The sequence below is a fragment of the Myiozetetes cayanensis genome, unplaced genomic scaffold (assembly GCF_022539395.1).
Source record: "Myiozetetes cayanensis isolate MyiCay16 unplaced genomic scaffold, myiCay2020 scf4, whole genome shotgun sequence".
NCBI lineage: Eukaryota > Metazoa > Chordata > Aves > Passeriformes > Tyrannidae > Myiozetetes > Myiozetetes cayanensis.
In genome coordinates this window covers 51,805,542-51,820,879 of record NW_026087631.1, presented here as the reverse complement: position 1 = coordinate 51,820,879, position 15,338 = coordinate 51,805,542, and the positions used below count along the sequence as shown (strand labels likewise).

The 15,338-nt window shown below is 39.5% G+C and overlaps 1 protein-coding gene across 2 annotated transcripts in view; it reads right to left on the bottom strand.

Moving 5' to 3' along the window:
• Nucleotides 1-15,338, bottom strand: part of CERT1 (ceramide transporter 1) — a 74,995-nt gene that overhangs the window by 31,943 nt on the left and 27,714 nt on the right. The gene's annotated exons all lie outside the window — the stretch shown is intronic.

Genomic DNA, 15,338 nt, shown 5'->3' with positions numbered 1-15,338 from the left:
TTCACAATCAGAGCCTCTGGATGAGTGATTCCCCACAGCCCTCCCAAACACAGTGCAGAAGACTACACAGAAAGGAAAAAGCTTCTAATATGATGTCTTCTGCAAGTGCAAAACTAAGAAAAGACTTCTAGACGTAACTTTCCTCCAGCAGTGATAAATGTTGCAACTCCATAGTAAATAAACATACTATGTGCACAGGAGGAAACACCAGGAATTCTGAGCTGAAAAGTAAGTAAAATAAGACAACTGAAAAATTAGTCTTAAGATTACTGTAATGGCTATACTCACTTATCAAACCTAAAAGCAGAATGAAGGACAGTCAGGAGGATGCTATGACTGTCCTGCTCCTCAGACTTCAGAACCACTGTGTCAAAATGACATTTTGCAAAATAAAACTCTTCACTAAGTAAAAGTACTGAAACCCAAGGTGACAATAACTGTAAGCCCCAGTATAACTAGTAATAGAATCAAGTAGCTTGTACTGCTGGGTCAGGAGACTACAGCAAGACTGGGAGAGGGCTGTGTTTGTCCCTCTCACGAATCTAACCTCTTAGCAGAGGGACAAGTAAGATCTGTATTGCTATATAAGAACTAATAAACTCAATTCTGCTATTAGACACTGTCAGAAAAAGCACTGATGTTCTGGCCTCAGCTCCCAATGCACTGAAGTGTTCTTACTTGCTTTCATGCTTTGAAAGCTAGTGGGAGTACTCACAGATTTTAAAAAACGAATTAATTTCATTACCTACTGCTTCAACTGCACAAATGTGCGTTTAAAAATAAGAACAGTTCTGATCCCAACTGAAAGCACTTGTCTTTTAATAGTTATATGAAATTGTATAATAGCTATATTAAATATTATTACATCATTGCTATGTATAAAATCCAAAAGGGAGTGTTGCCAGGGTCAATGCACAAGTGCTAGCTAAGGTAGATGAGCCAGGAGGCAGCAGGGAAACCCTCTGCAGAAGCCGGAGAACTGCCTTTCCCATGGAGCGCCCACTAGGTGGAGAGAAAGCCCACGCCTTGCCGGGACTGAACACGCAGGGATATCCCAGCAGGTCTCAACAGCGGGAGGGACCAAGGAGGACTAAATCACACACTGAGTTCACAATTGACAGGCGTTTTAGCAATATTTTACTTATCCTTCAAAACAGGGAAGGTTTGCCTATTACTCTCTCCTTGGTTTGGGTTTATTTTTAATCTATTTAAGACAGTTAAGTACCATATTAATATCACCTCTGTAGAAGTGGAAAAACACATCTACCGTCACTGCTAGGCTGGAGAAACTTGGGCTAAAAACCACAATCAGATTTTGAAAGAGAGATCATCTTAAACAGCAAAGGATTGTGGTTTTTTTCACCTTTGCAGAAAGATAATTTTTGCAAGTCTGAGCCAGTTTTGGCCGTGGACTCGAGAAGCCTATGCTTTGCTTAATCAGAATAAACATTTTCATATCAAGAAACCCCAGGATTCAAAGTACATATGCAGGTAAGGTTGTTACTTTCCCTGGAAGCAATGGACTACAAAAAGCTTTACATTAACACAGAACATATCTGTCAGCAGGTTTATCAATAAGAAGAAAAACTACCAAAGCAAATGCTCCTGCAAAACCCAAAAAGATCATTAAATCTCTTGTTCACCTAGTGCAGTTAGCATTTATCTTGTCACTGCTACACGGGGGAACAAATATTTTTTTCTCTTCCACTCAATCCTTAAACATTCATTTAGCCAAGAGAATAGAAATCTCTATCAAATGCTTGGCATACCCCTGAGTATGTAATAGATAGCAAGCACTGGAGGATGAAGAAAATTAGTACTGACACGTTCCATTACAAATCTGACAAAGGATTTAAGGAAAACTATCTTACACTCAGAGGAAATACATGAAAACACATGCTGCTTAAACTGTAATCTCAAAAGTAATTTGGGGAAAAAGTGGGGAAAAGTAAGAATTTACTTTGAACACATTACTTTGCATCTCACACCCTAGTAAATCTTACAAAATTTTCTTCACTTTCAAAACCTATTCCCTATTCTTATTTCCTTCTTGCTTGTTTTTATCAGTTCTCAATACCTACTTCCTTCAAAAACAAGGGAGGCTCACTGCACCCATTACAGAGTTGAACAAAAAAGGTTATATCAAATAAGGGACTCTCCAACGCATGCAACTTTTTGTCATGTTCCTGATACAGCTTCAGATTTCTGATGTTGCCCAGGGTTCAAGATTCATAAAAGAAGTCCTTCTACTGAGTCAAAATCATGTTTGTTTAAAAACAAAGTCCAGTCTGGTTTAAAACCTCTTTATGCAACATAATTCTGCCATCAGTAGAAGCTTTACACCCACTTCTAATCATATGCCAATTTGACAACACAAAGATTCATTGTGTTAAGTTCAAACTATCTAGGCAATAATTCTGTCCAAGTGTAATTTTACTTTTGAGCAAAAGGTTAATATACTGGATAGGAAATACCGAAGTTCTGAAGGCATAATTCCATAAGGAAACACACATCAGTTCTGCATGACAAGCACTAAAGAATGATAGAATCATCATGGCTAGGTTTCACGAACGAAGATTTCAGAAGGGCTCTACCCACGCTTGCTGCAAGTGCACTGATGGCTAAAAAGGCCAATGCGAGATAGACAAGTCCGGTTGCAGAAGGTACACCAGAAAGACTCCCCAGGTGATATTGACAAGACGCGATTCTCTCTGCGCTGTCTTTTCTCCTCGAGAGTGATCCTGCGTGTGTTCTCAAAAGCAGCAGCAGCGTTATAGATGGTGTGTCTCCAGGCCTCCCGACTGGAGGCCAGGGTAGACCAATGCTGATGATCAATATGGCCAAGGCTGAGGGATTGTTTCACACAGTCCTTGTATCTCCTCTTCAGGGCTCCTCTCTTGCAGCAGCCAGTGGCAAGTTCCCCATAGAGCACGATCTTAGGGAGGCGGCAGTCCTGCATCCTGGAGACGTGCCCTGCCCAGCACAGCTGTGTTCTCAGCAGCATGGCCTCAATGCTCGTGACTGCTGCCTGTTCAAGGACAGACGTGTTGGTCACACAGTCAGTCCAGTAGATGTTTAGGATTGCACTGAGGCAGCGCTGATGGGAGCGTTCTAAGAGACGCAAGTGGTGCCGGTAAATGACTCATGATTCGGATCCATATAAAAGAGTAGACAGTACAACAGCTCTGTAAACGCTGATCTTTGTACTTTTCTTCAGGTGTTTGTTTTGCCACGCTCTTTTATGGAGGTTACTGAAAGCTCTGTACACCTTTGCTAACCTGTTGTCTATTTCTGCATCAATCTTACCGTCTGAGGAGATGATGCTTCCCAGGTAATTAAATTGCTGTACTGATTTGAGCTCTGTTTAACCAATGGCGATATGGGGATGATGGGAGACTTCCTGAGGTGCAGGCTGATATAAAACTTCTGTCTTCTTCAAGCTGACTTCCAGTCCAAAAAGCTCAGTAGCCTCTGCAAAGCAGGATGTTAAACATTGCAGAGCTACTTCTGCGTGGGTGACAAGGGCGGTATCATCAGCGTAAAGCAGCTCACGGACGAGATGATTTAAGGTCTTAGTGTGGGCCTTCAGTTGCCTTAGGCTGAATAGGCTCCCATCAGTACGATATCAAATGTAGACACCGTTTTTATCATCGAGGTCTGCCGTGGCCCTTTGGAGCATCATGCTGAAGAAGACTGTGAATAAAGTTGGTGCGAGAACGCAGCCTTGCTTCACACCATTGGCTGTTGGAAAGGGCTCAGAAAGTGTGTCGCCATATCTGACTTGACCGCGCTGGTCCTCATGAAGTGAGATGATCATTTTGAGGAACTTGGGGGGACATCCTAAACGTTCCAAAATCTGCCACAGACCTTTTCTGCTCACAGTATCGAAAGCCTTGGTGAGATCAACAAAGGTAACACAGAGTCCTTTGTTCTGTTCCTTGCACTTCTCTTGCAGTTGTCTGAGAACAAATACCATGTCTGTGGTACCTCTGTTGGCTTGGAAACCACACTGGTTTTCAGGTAGAAGTTCTTCTGCTATGGTGGGTATTACTCTGTTCAAAAGAATTCTTGCAAGGATTTTACCAGCAATGGAGAGCAGAGTAACACCTCGGTAATTTGAGCAGTCTGATTTATCTCCTTTCCTCTTGTACAAGGTGACGATGACAGCGTCACGAAGGTCTGAAGGCAGTTCACCTCATTCCCAGCAGCCCACCACAAATTCATGAAACTTATTATGAAGTGCTTGGCCACCGTGCTTCCAGATTTCAGGCGGGATTCTGTCAATCCCAGCTGCCTTGCCAATTTTCACCTGCTGTATTGCTTTAAGAGTTTCTCCCATGGTGGGGGCAGTATCCAGTTCAGTTTTCATTGGTTGTTGTGAAATGTACTGCATTGCTGAGTCTTGAACTACACGGCTAGTACTGAAGAGAGTCTGAAAGTGTTCAGACCATCGATTCAAGATGGAAACTTTATCTGTGAGAAGCATTTGGCCACCTACACTGAGTAAAGGGCTTTGAACCTGGTGTGTAGGACTGCAGGCTGTTTTCAGAGCCTCACAGAATCCCCTGTAGTCACCTTTATCTGCGCATAATTGGATTTTTTCTGCTAGATAGAATCATTGAGGTTGGAAAGACTTCCAAGACCATTGAGTCCAACCTTTGACCAAACACCACCACGTCAACTAAAAAAGTGCCAAGTCCAGTTGTTTCTTGAACACATTCATGAATGGTGACTCCACCACTTCCCTGGGCAGCCCATTCCAATGCCTGACCATCCTTCCACTGAAGAAATTCTTCCTGATGTCCAGGCTGCAGAGCCTTCCCACCCTCCAGCAGACCAACACTCCCACTCAACTTGGTGTTGTCTGTGAACTTACAGAGGGTGTACTCAAACCCCTCATCCAGATCGTCCATAACTGGATTGTCCAGAACTGACCCCAGTATTGAGCCCTGGGTAACACCAGCTGGGTCCAACTCCATTCACCACCACTCTCTGGGTCCAGCCATCCAGCCAGTTTTTAACCCAGTGAACAGCTGTCCAAGCCATGTGCTGCCAGTTTCTCCAGGAGAATGCTGTAGGATGCAGTATCAAAGGCTTTACTTTAAGTCCAGGTAGACAACAACCACAGCCACTCATCCACTAAGTGGGTCACCCTGTCCTAAGCGGAGATCAAGTTGGTCAAGAAGGACCTGCCTTTCTTAATGCCATGCTGGCTGGGCTTGATCTGGCTGTCCTGCATGTGCCATGTAATCACACTCAAGATACTCTGTTCCACAACCTTCCCTGGCACTGAGGTCAGGCTGACAAGCCTATAGTTCCCCAGTTCCTTCTTCTGACCCTTCTTGTGGATGAGCATCACACTTGCCAACCTCCAGTTAACTGGAACCTCCCTGGTTAACCAGGACTGATGATAAATGATGGAGAGTGGCTTGGCAACCTCTTCCACCAGCTTCCTCAGTACCCTTGGGTGAAAACCATATGGCCCCATAGACTTTTGAGTGTTTGTGTGGCACAGCAGGTCACTAAATATCTCCTTCTGGATAACAGGGAGTCTATTCTGCTCCTCATCCCTGTTTACCAGCTCAGGGGGATGGTGGGCCTGAGGATATTCAGTCTTTCAGATAAAGACTGAGGCAAAGAAGGCGTTAAACACCTCAGCTTTTTCTTCAACCTTCAAATGTCCAATAGATGATGGAAATTTTCCCTGGCCTTCCTTTTGTTGTTAATGCATTTGTAAAAACACTTTATATTATCTTATACAGCAGTGGTCAGATTGAGTTCTGGCTAAGATTTCACCTTTCTAATTTTTTCTACACATGACCTAATGACATCCTTGTACTTTTCCTGAGTTGCCTAACCCAAGTTACAGAGTAAGCAACATTTGCAATATTTTGCAAAATGAAGCTGGTGAAGGCTCTGGAGCATAAGTCCTATGAGGAGTGGCTGAGGGATTTGGGGTTGCTCAGCCCAGACAAGAGGAGCCTCTGGGGAGACCTTATCACTCCCTACAACTACCTGAAAGGAGGCTGTAGTGACATGGGTGTCAGTCTCTTCTACTAGGTAACAAGTGATAGGACAAGAGGAAACGGTCTCAAGTTGCACCAGAGGAGGTGTAGATTAAATATTAGGAAATTTTTTTCCATGGAAAGGGTTGTAAAGCATTGGAAAAGATTGCCTAGGCAAGTGGTGGAGTGTGTCTATATGGCACTTGAGGACATGATTTAGTGGTGACCATGGTAGTGGTTGCTAGGTTGACAGATGACATGATGATAATTTCCAATTTAGTGATTCTGTGAAATACTTGATACACAATGTCTGTACCAACATTTTAAAAAGTTAAAGGAAAACATTAATTGTTTTACAAAGACTAGCACCACATGATTCTATAATTCTCATTTTAGTTAACGATTAAGAACAATTCTAACAGGACATAAAACAAAATGCTAAAGGGATAAATTATCTTAATACTTGCAATGTTAAGCCATAAGACCTAGTCCCAGATACAAAAAGGTAAATATATGCATGTAAAGCAGACCCCTCATCAAAAAACTTCAGATGCAAACTTAGATTATGCTAAGAGCTTTGCATGTTTCATGTAAAAGACACATTTGGATATCTAAAGGGACAAAAATTCAGATAATTTCCAAAAGCTCAGTGAATTACCAACTGCAAACATCAGAGTATGTCCTCCTGGCACAAGATATCACAAGACATTGTGTTCTAACTGGTCAGGACTGGGAAAATTAAGTTTTCATACGACCCATATTACTTTCGTATTAGTAATTTATTTACGTACAAGCATTTGATAAGATATCATCAGTTCCAGTGCTTAAACTCTCCAAGTCACTATCGTGTGTGACCACTAGAGGGAAATAGCAAAAAGGAAAGAGGCATTGCCAGAGGTTACTCTCGGTCAAAGCCCAACAGTAACCCTTCCCCTGTTTCTGTTTCAGTCCCTGGGCATAGAAACCTCCTTCCTTGGCAGACAATTAAATCCAGAGCAGTTTTACCTTTAGCCTTTATAATTACATTTCAGACACATTTCTCAGTAAGGATAAAGTTTTCCACACAGTACGCAAGTAGTAACAATGACATTTAGTGCTGAAAGGATGGCAGTGAATAAGAAATTTTCTCTATTATTCTGAAGTTAATGCTTCTCAGCCAGTTCAAAACAGTGAACCAATTATGAACATGTTCATTTCCAGTTAAGATTGTCCACAGACACACACTGACTAACGTTCAGGCTCAGATTCCTTAGAATTTCATTTAACAATTTGGCTCACTTTAATTTAGCTTTAAAAAAAAGAATGCCTAACACTTGACATAGAGAAAATCGGACACCTCTGCCTCAAGTACCATGTTCAAGTAGAAGACTTTTCTTTATATTCAAGTGCTTTACCATTAGTCTGCAGCTGTCAAACATACAGCTCACAAAGTAGTTTTACGTACGAGCCAGATGAACAGCCACAGGATTTCTTCATGTACCAAGAAAGCATTATGTAGGTTCTCACCAAACTAGTTTTCTCTGTATGTATATATACTTTGGGAAGCATCAGAACATTTTAGTTAAAGCCTATCAAACCCATAAAAAGTCATGATGATACAGTAATGATACAGATACATTTCATTTGAAAGAAGTTGTCTATTCATGACACGTTTATACAGGCTTACTAAGGAGTCTGTAGAACTGTTTTATGAAATTCAGCTTTCAGAAAGCTCATCTTTGAAAATTAAAATTTTAGCTGACATAACATACAATATCAAACACATCAGTAAAAATATTAAACTTAATCTGCCAATAAAAAAACAACCTCCACACTATCATTGTTCATTGATGCAGAAAGAAACAGACTGTTTGTATTTGCTGAAAGCCAACACCCTCTGTGCAAGAGGAAAAGCAACTTCAAGCACTGCACAGCTCTCTACAATAAGCTGACCTACCCCACCCTTGAAGGAAAAATCTGTAAAATGATGGAAAAACAGTTCACAAAATGCTGCTTCTAGTACATTAGAAGAAAGCAAACCAAAGTATCTAGTCTGTAAAATGTTCATGACTTTGAAGATAGGTATTATACCTAGTTTTACACAGAACTGTAATACTGTTGGTCACTATTAGGTTTTGCATTAAGCTGTGGGACACTATTTTGTTTGCCTTTCCAGAGGGGTAAAAAGTTCATAACAAGATAAAGGATGCCAGTGCAGTGCCGCTACCAACATAAAAACCTCCCTACAATAAGCATTAGCTACAGAATAATGTAATAAAACAAGCAGTTTAGTAGCCTACTTTTATTCAAGTCTTCTATAGTAACTAAATTATCTCATTTCATGACAGCACATCTGTGTTTTGTACAAGCTGTAGAGCCCTTTCTGCAAGAACTTGTGCCTTAATTGCACACTGTATTATAAACAGTCCAGGTAACTACTGAAACACATTCAATGTGTTTGTCATCAGAATAAATAATTTTGTAGACTCATATATTCTCTACATACTGCTGAAGTTCAGTCCCATTGCTGGTTCCCTTACAGCAGCGCATCCCTGAAAAATTCATCGTGAGAAGGCTACACATGTGTTAAGAGCTGACAAACTGAAACACTGATGTTACTGCCTGCAGACATGGCAGTGTGTGTATGGGGGTGTGACAACTAAAGGAGAATGGCCATATTCTTGCTGTTATATGCTCTGAACTGCAGCACACTAAAAGCTGACTTCACTCCATTGCTAACTGAGGGGAGGGAGTCTTCCACCTGATGGTTGGCAAGGTGGTGGTGTTCCCTGACCATTCTGTGTAGCAGTAACAAAATGCATATTCTGCCACCAAATCTTCATATTCTGACAGATCTGCATATAGTCCCGTTCAGGCATAAAAAAGCAGTAGCCATAAACATGACAGAAAACTGAAGTTATGGTATTTACATCCAAAAGCACTCGAGGTTCAAATCTGCCTCAAAGGTTAGGACAGTAAACAAAACTTCGCAGATTAGAGCCCCATGCTACACACCCAAATAGATAAGATTTTTTTCTTGAAGCATTTTTATATCAAGACATAAATCTACATGGCTGGCAGAAAATCTTTCCAGCCAAGTGTAACACAAGTTTTGCTCCTAATTCCAGCCCCAGATCCACATATTTTCATCTTCCTTTTCATATGACCAAGAGCAAATACGTAACAGAGCATGTTTTTACTCCACATTCTGTCTATTCAGATGGATATTCCAAGAGAGACTACATATGACTGGTACTGTCAGCTGACAGTAGTTCCGCTGAAGACATATCTAGCTGGCATGATGGCCTCTTTTCAAGAATCATAACAAACCAGCCCAGTAAACCTTTGAAGATTGATTAGATTTGTACAAGTACAAACCTTAAGTCCTACTTATTGTTTGATTAGGTTACGGGAGATGTTGTCTAAATAGCTATTGATTATCTTCACACTTTCTCTGTACTTTTCAAAATTGGCAGGCTTATCCAACAGATTTGGATGAACACACTAATGTCCCCAAACACATGAATTATATATTTTCTGTTTAACCTTGCTTAACATATTTAGGGGCAGGTAGAAACAAGAAGAGAAACAAGTAGATGCTGCATTTTTGAACAGTGCAAGAACAAAGAACAACTTGAAGGAGATAGAGTTTAACCAGATCTTTTATTTAAATCTGAAAGTCTGAGAACCAGCAAATTGAGACAAAAAAACTTCACCTGGTTAAAAAAGGACCATTTCAAGACAGAGGAATTCTTTTGCTGGGAAGTAGAAAATATTATGACATGAGCAAGGAAGAATTAACTGCTAACTTAGAAATGTGGTTTTAACCATAGAATTAGAATGACTAGGATGCAAGATCTCTAGTATCACCTCCTGCTCAGAGCATGTCCAATTAGATACTCAGCCTACAACCCCACAAGGATGCATTCTTCAGAGGATTATAATATCTATTTTCAAAGCCAAAGCAATTGTTATGAAACAAAACTGGAACACACAAGTTGGTCAAAGTTAAACAATCTGCATTGTTTAAAATTATTCAAGTGTGTTGGGCTGGAATGGACAGAAAGCTTTAATCCAGCTTTAAGCCATCTTAACTGTAACTACTTACTAATAAGGCTGCAACTTAGAGCTGCTGTTCGCACGGACCCAAGAGTAGCAAAAGGGTGGCAAGGCAGACAAAGAATCACTATTTTCTGTCCTGAAAGGGAAGTTTCAACAGCTCGGAAGAGACAACATTTAGTTTTGCTGCAGCAAACATGCTTGTATAGTCAACTGAAACTGCTGATTCACTGGCATTCCCCTAAAGTCTTCTTTCAGGAAATACACAGTTTCCAGCAATAAGTGGACTGAACAAATTTAGTAACATTAAATGACTGGCATTATCATATGTATTAAAGAGTTCCTGCTGATAACATTGCTAAAATAATGGAATGTGCAAGATATACCCAAGTTTAGGTTTCATCTGTGAAAGCATAAATTTAATTTTAAAGAAACTTTTGCTACTGCCAGTAAAGTTTCTTTCCCTGAAAGCACAACTTCTGTACAACGTTGACAGGTTTCAGTACCAGATTCCTACTGTACATCAGGGCCAGTAATTCTTCTCAGATGAGCAGCTTCAGCTGTATTTGTTTGTTTAAACCAGCAATTTTACAGTAATACACAAATCCTCACAAGTTATTTCAGATTGCTGGGGGGTGGGGGATAAAAAACGGACACCTCTCTCTATTGCACCCTCAATTCCCCCAATTTTCTGATGCCTATGTTCATACCAATCAACATAGGACATTTAATACTAGCAGTTTAATATAAACCCCCTCTTCCTCTCTTCCCATTTAAAATAGGTATGCTCAAGACCAGAATTTTGCTTCCTCTGGAGTAAGTCCATGCATGCAGACAACATTAAAGAAACAGCAAATGCATATTTACATGCTTGATCTGAGTCCAGAGAGAGAAAATGATCTTTTTGCAGACCTACAGTGAAAATTATATTAGAAGAATTACTTTAAGATCTTCCAATAATGGCAGGAGTACAGAGGTCATGTTGTGTTTTCAAAAGAATTCCGGCAGCTCCTGGAGTTACTCTCTTTTCAGGAGGTTCATTGGATGATGCTGATATAGGTATGTACCTCTCAAAATAGTCAAAAAGTTACCTCTGTTGAATATAACTATGTCTGATTGGTACTTGCGCACCCCACCCATGTGGCTGAGCACTCCTCCCTAAGACCAGGGTATTAACTATGCCCTGTTAATATCACCTCATTGAGTTTCACTGCAATGAAACCCACTGAAGAAAAAACCTCTTAAAAGTTTTTTTTTAAGACAGTGAAAAAGACCACATTTGGTAGATTAAAGCATGCAGCGTATCCAAGACTTTTCTATTAAACTATTAATGCACAATACTTTGAGGTGATGAGTAATAGTTCTGAGTAATCAGCACAGAGCATTTGGCAAGTGCCAACTTAAAACTTGTTAACCACTCCTACAGTGCAGCTCTCTCCTCTCTGTTACTGATAGCAGGAGCTTACTCTAATGTGAAGGGGCATTTACTACTGAGGTAAAGCTTGATAACAAGTATTTCTCCATGAACAATACTGCGTTCAGGGAGACCATGCAAAAACATACTGCCACGGGGAGTTCAGCTCCTAGAGCTACTGTGTGTCGTTCTGCCACTTACAAGCTTGACACTCCTCTTATTTCTATTAAATGAAAGTATACAGTATCATAATGATCTACCACAGTTGTTTTTACAAAGCGAATTAATAACACCTTTGAGTTTACTGTGAGAAATCCACTTTTTTATAGCAATGAGACTGGTTATTTACTGCATAGCCAGGTGCAAGTTGATTCTGCTAGTTTAGTTCTGATCATCTCAAGACTCGGCAGTAGTCTTGGGGCCAAGTTTACTTTAGCCATGTACATCACCCTTCATTAAACAGCATTACAAAAATAATGACTGATATACTCGTAACAGCTTAGTAGAAGCATCACAAGCCTTTAAATTTATTTGATACTGACTCAACACTTTTGAAAGTGTTTTCATTCACATGGTCCTGCATCCACAGGGCAATGCTCTGCTCATTTGCCATTTGAACTGTAATTTTCAGGCATCCCTTAGATATTTCCAAACACCCTAGTTAACCAGCCTGGCCATGCATGATCAAATTTACTTCAACTTTTCTGTACATCTGAATCTCAATTAATTTGTATATTTAGTTAATTTAAGGGAAAGAGAGGAGTAAACCATCCTAACTAAGTTCACTACATTTTCAGGGCAGGAGTTTGAGAGAAGGGGAGTTTAAGACCTCTACTAAGATTATGAAGACTATCTGTTAATGCTCTGATAGATGGGGAGCATAATTTAATTAGGAACATATGGCAGACACAGCTCACAAGGACACAAATATGTTAAATTGTCTTCAGTGCACAGCTTCAGATTCAGCTTCAGATAACCAGCTCCCAATAGAATAACAAGCAAACTGAGCTATCAACTGAGATACTGCTAAATGCGAAGCTTTTCTTCACACAGACAATCCCCATACTTTACAAAGCACTAGAAGAAGCACAATCACTTAAGAAATGTAACCCAAACCAAGACGCACAACAAATTATTTCTGGAAAGAAACCAAAACCCAAGGCAGCAGAGCTGGAAAGACTGAAGTTGATAGACAAGCAGTATAAACATAACACTTAGGTGTTATGAGAACAATGAAGTTCAAAGCTTACATGGTTCTAGGAAATATTGTACTGTACAAGCACAGGACAGGTAACAATCCGCAGACAGTTCTAGAGATTAATCAGACTTAGTGCTTCTCAAATCCAGTAAATAAGTTAAAAAACTTGTGGTGTTGGAAAACAGGGTGGTGTACAATATCCACAAAATAATCCTATGTTCTATGCAACCTGAGTAGGATCCTCTGTAGGAAGACTGAGTTCAGTTTTGGTTCCGTACCTCACAGAAAGATAAGGACTGAGTTTGGAAGAGAGCTATACAAGGTATCAGAAAGTTGTAGAAGACATCCACATTAATAACACTTGAGGAATGAGAAACTGTTCTAACAGAAGAAGATAAGAAATTTTAAGTGTTTCAAAAATTAGGGCAATAATCGCATCTCCAGACATTGTAAGATTACTCAATAAAGGAAAACTCTTATTTTTATGAGGATGGCAAGAAATCCCTTGAACAGCTGAAAAAGGCTAAAGTGAATTCACGACCCCTTACTATTATAACACTTAACAGTCTAACTTAAAATGAAACACAGCATCCACTAAGGATGACTTTGGTTCATATTAGGGGAAGAATTAGGATGAACTTTATGAGTCTTTCTTCAGGAGAGTACTTCAGTTTATTTCTTTGCCTATACTACTTATATTTCAGTGAAGAGCAAAAAGTATTCATACTTGAAGGATGAACGAACCTGAAAATCTAGACAAGGTGTTTGAACTTGAGACAGCTACATTCTTCTCCTGTGTATTTCCCACTTTAACTAAGATTCTGACCAAAATCCAAAATAAAGCAGCTTTAAAAGTCTATGTTTGGACTTCTTATTTAGTTACCAAGGGGTAGTTTCACTTCAAATTCAGATTTGCAGGGAGATGTCAAATGTGAATACATGAGAACTTAAGTTATATATTTAATGCCAACATAAAACAGTGACAGAACAGCAACAGGAGAATATCTAAGCTCCTGCATAAGCTTGAGCAACAGTTCATGGCTTTCTAGTTTCAAATAAGGACACAATGTTTACGTAACACCTTTAGGCATATATTTCTACCACTCATCAGTGACTTACCTACACACTTCAGGTTTTTAAATAGCTAACAGCTTTTTATAGCTTTACACAGATATCTGAATCTGTCCTCCAGCCTTCTCTCAGGCAGGCTTCACTGCTGCTGCAAGTCAGAGCTTTGCAATGCCACAGTGAGAGTGGGACACTACCTTCTGAAGCAAAACGCATTACCACGGAGACTAACAATGTGTGCTACACAATCCAGGTTTCAGCATCAAATAGAAAAATTTTAGACTTCCTTGTGTGCTGCAGAGCATCAGACAAAAGAACAAGGCAATCTAAATCAATTTGATAGGGAACACTAGCTGACATTAAGACTGCTTAGGAAACTTAGGACACCTAGGACACAAAAAAAGGCAAAAGGAAGCCTCACATACTCCTACAATCCTCACTATGAACTTGTTAAGTAAAACCAAGGTTAAACAACATATCCCTACTCCCATATCTCCTGTTCTTTCCTTCATCTGCACTGTTGTTTCAACTTAAGCCAGTCTTATTTGCGAATGGACACAGAGCGAAGTATGGTCAGAGGAACTGGTATTAGGATGAAATGCAAAAAAATTAAAATATTAGGGAGCCATATTTTTTTTCCTTTTTAGACCTCAGCAACTACTGCTGAGGAACCAAATATGTTAAAAATCACACATTGCTGCAACACCTGAACTCCAGGAGAGGAAGTAGATGAAGAAATGGCAACAGACACTATTCCTGTTGCTCCATCCTAAATGATGTATCTGAAATTACACTATTGGAAAGTTTTTATTTTAAATAATTAACAAGACTGTTTTTATAATTAACATCCACTCAATATTAGAATTCCTAGCATTTGCTAGAAATTAACAGTGTCTAGTTGTCAGCAATACAGCAAACTGATACAAAAAAATTTTAGATTTATAAAGGTCATAACATCAAAATCAAACTATTTGCTGATGGTAGAAATTTACACTTCTCATTGAATATTTATTTTAAAAGTTTGTTGCATTAGTATGCTGAATCAAAATGTTTCTGTATCATTCTTGCTCTGCACATACTTTCCTATTCATTCTAAATTATCTTACTAATATTAATTTCAGTCCAGATAGCCAATACATTTGGAGTGATTTATTTGTATATCTTTATTGGCATTATCAGTATATTAAATCCATCTTGGGCAGGATTAAAGAGGTGTAGAAAAGCAGAAAAAATGGCCTTGTCTTCACAGAGTGTTACAGCTTTACTCACAACTGCTGAAAGTCTAAGGGCAAGTTAAAAGTCTAGTACCTTTCTATATCTTCCTTTCCTGTTGATAACCTGAGCTCATTATTTCACAAATTGAATCTCTGATATTAATTATGACCTGGTAATCAGGTCAGAAACCTTTTTTTGCTTTGGCACCCACTGCCAGTAAAATATTACTATGAGAAAGTTACCTCCATAGCATTTTTCAATTTTTTCTTAGCACAGCTAACTAAAAATAATCTCATAGATCAATATTTACATACAGTATTCAAACAAAAGCTTGACATTAAGTATCGTTAATGTGAAATTTCTTAAAACATTAATAGGTTGAGGGAACAGGTAGATGCAC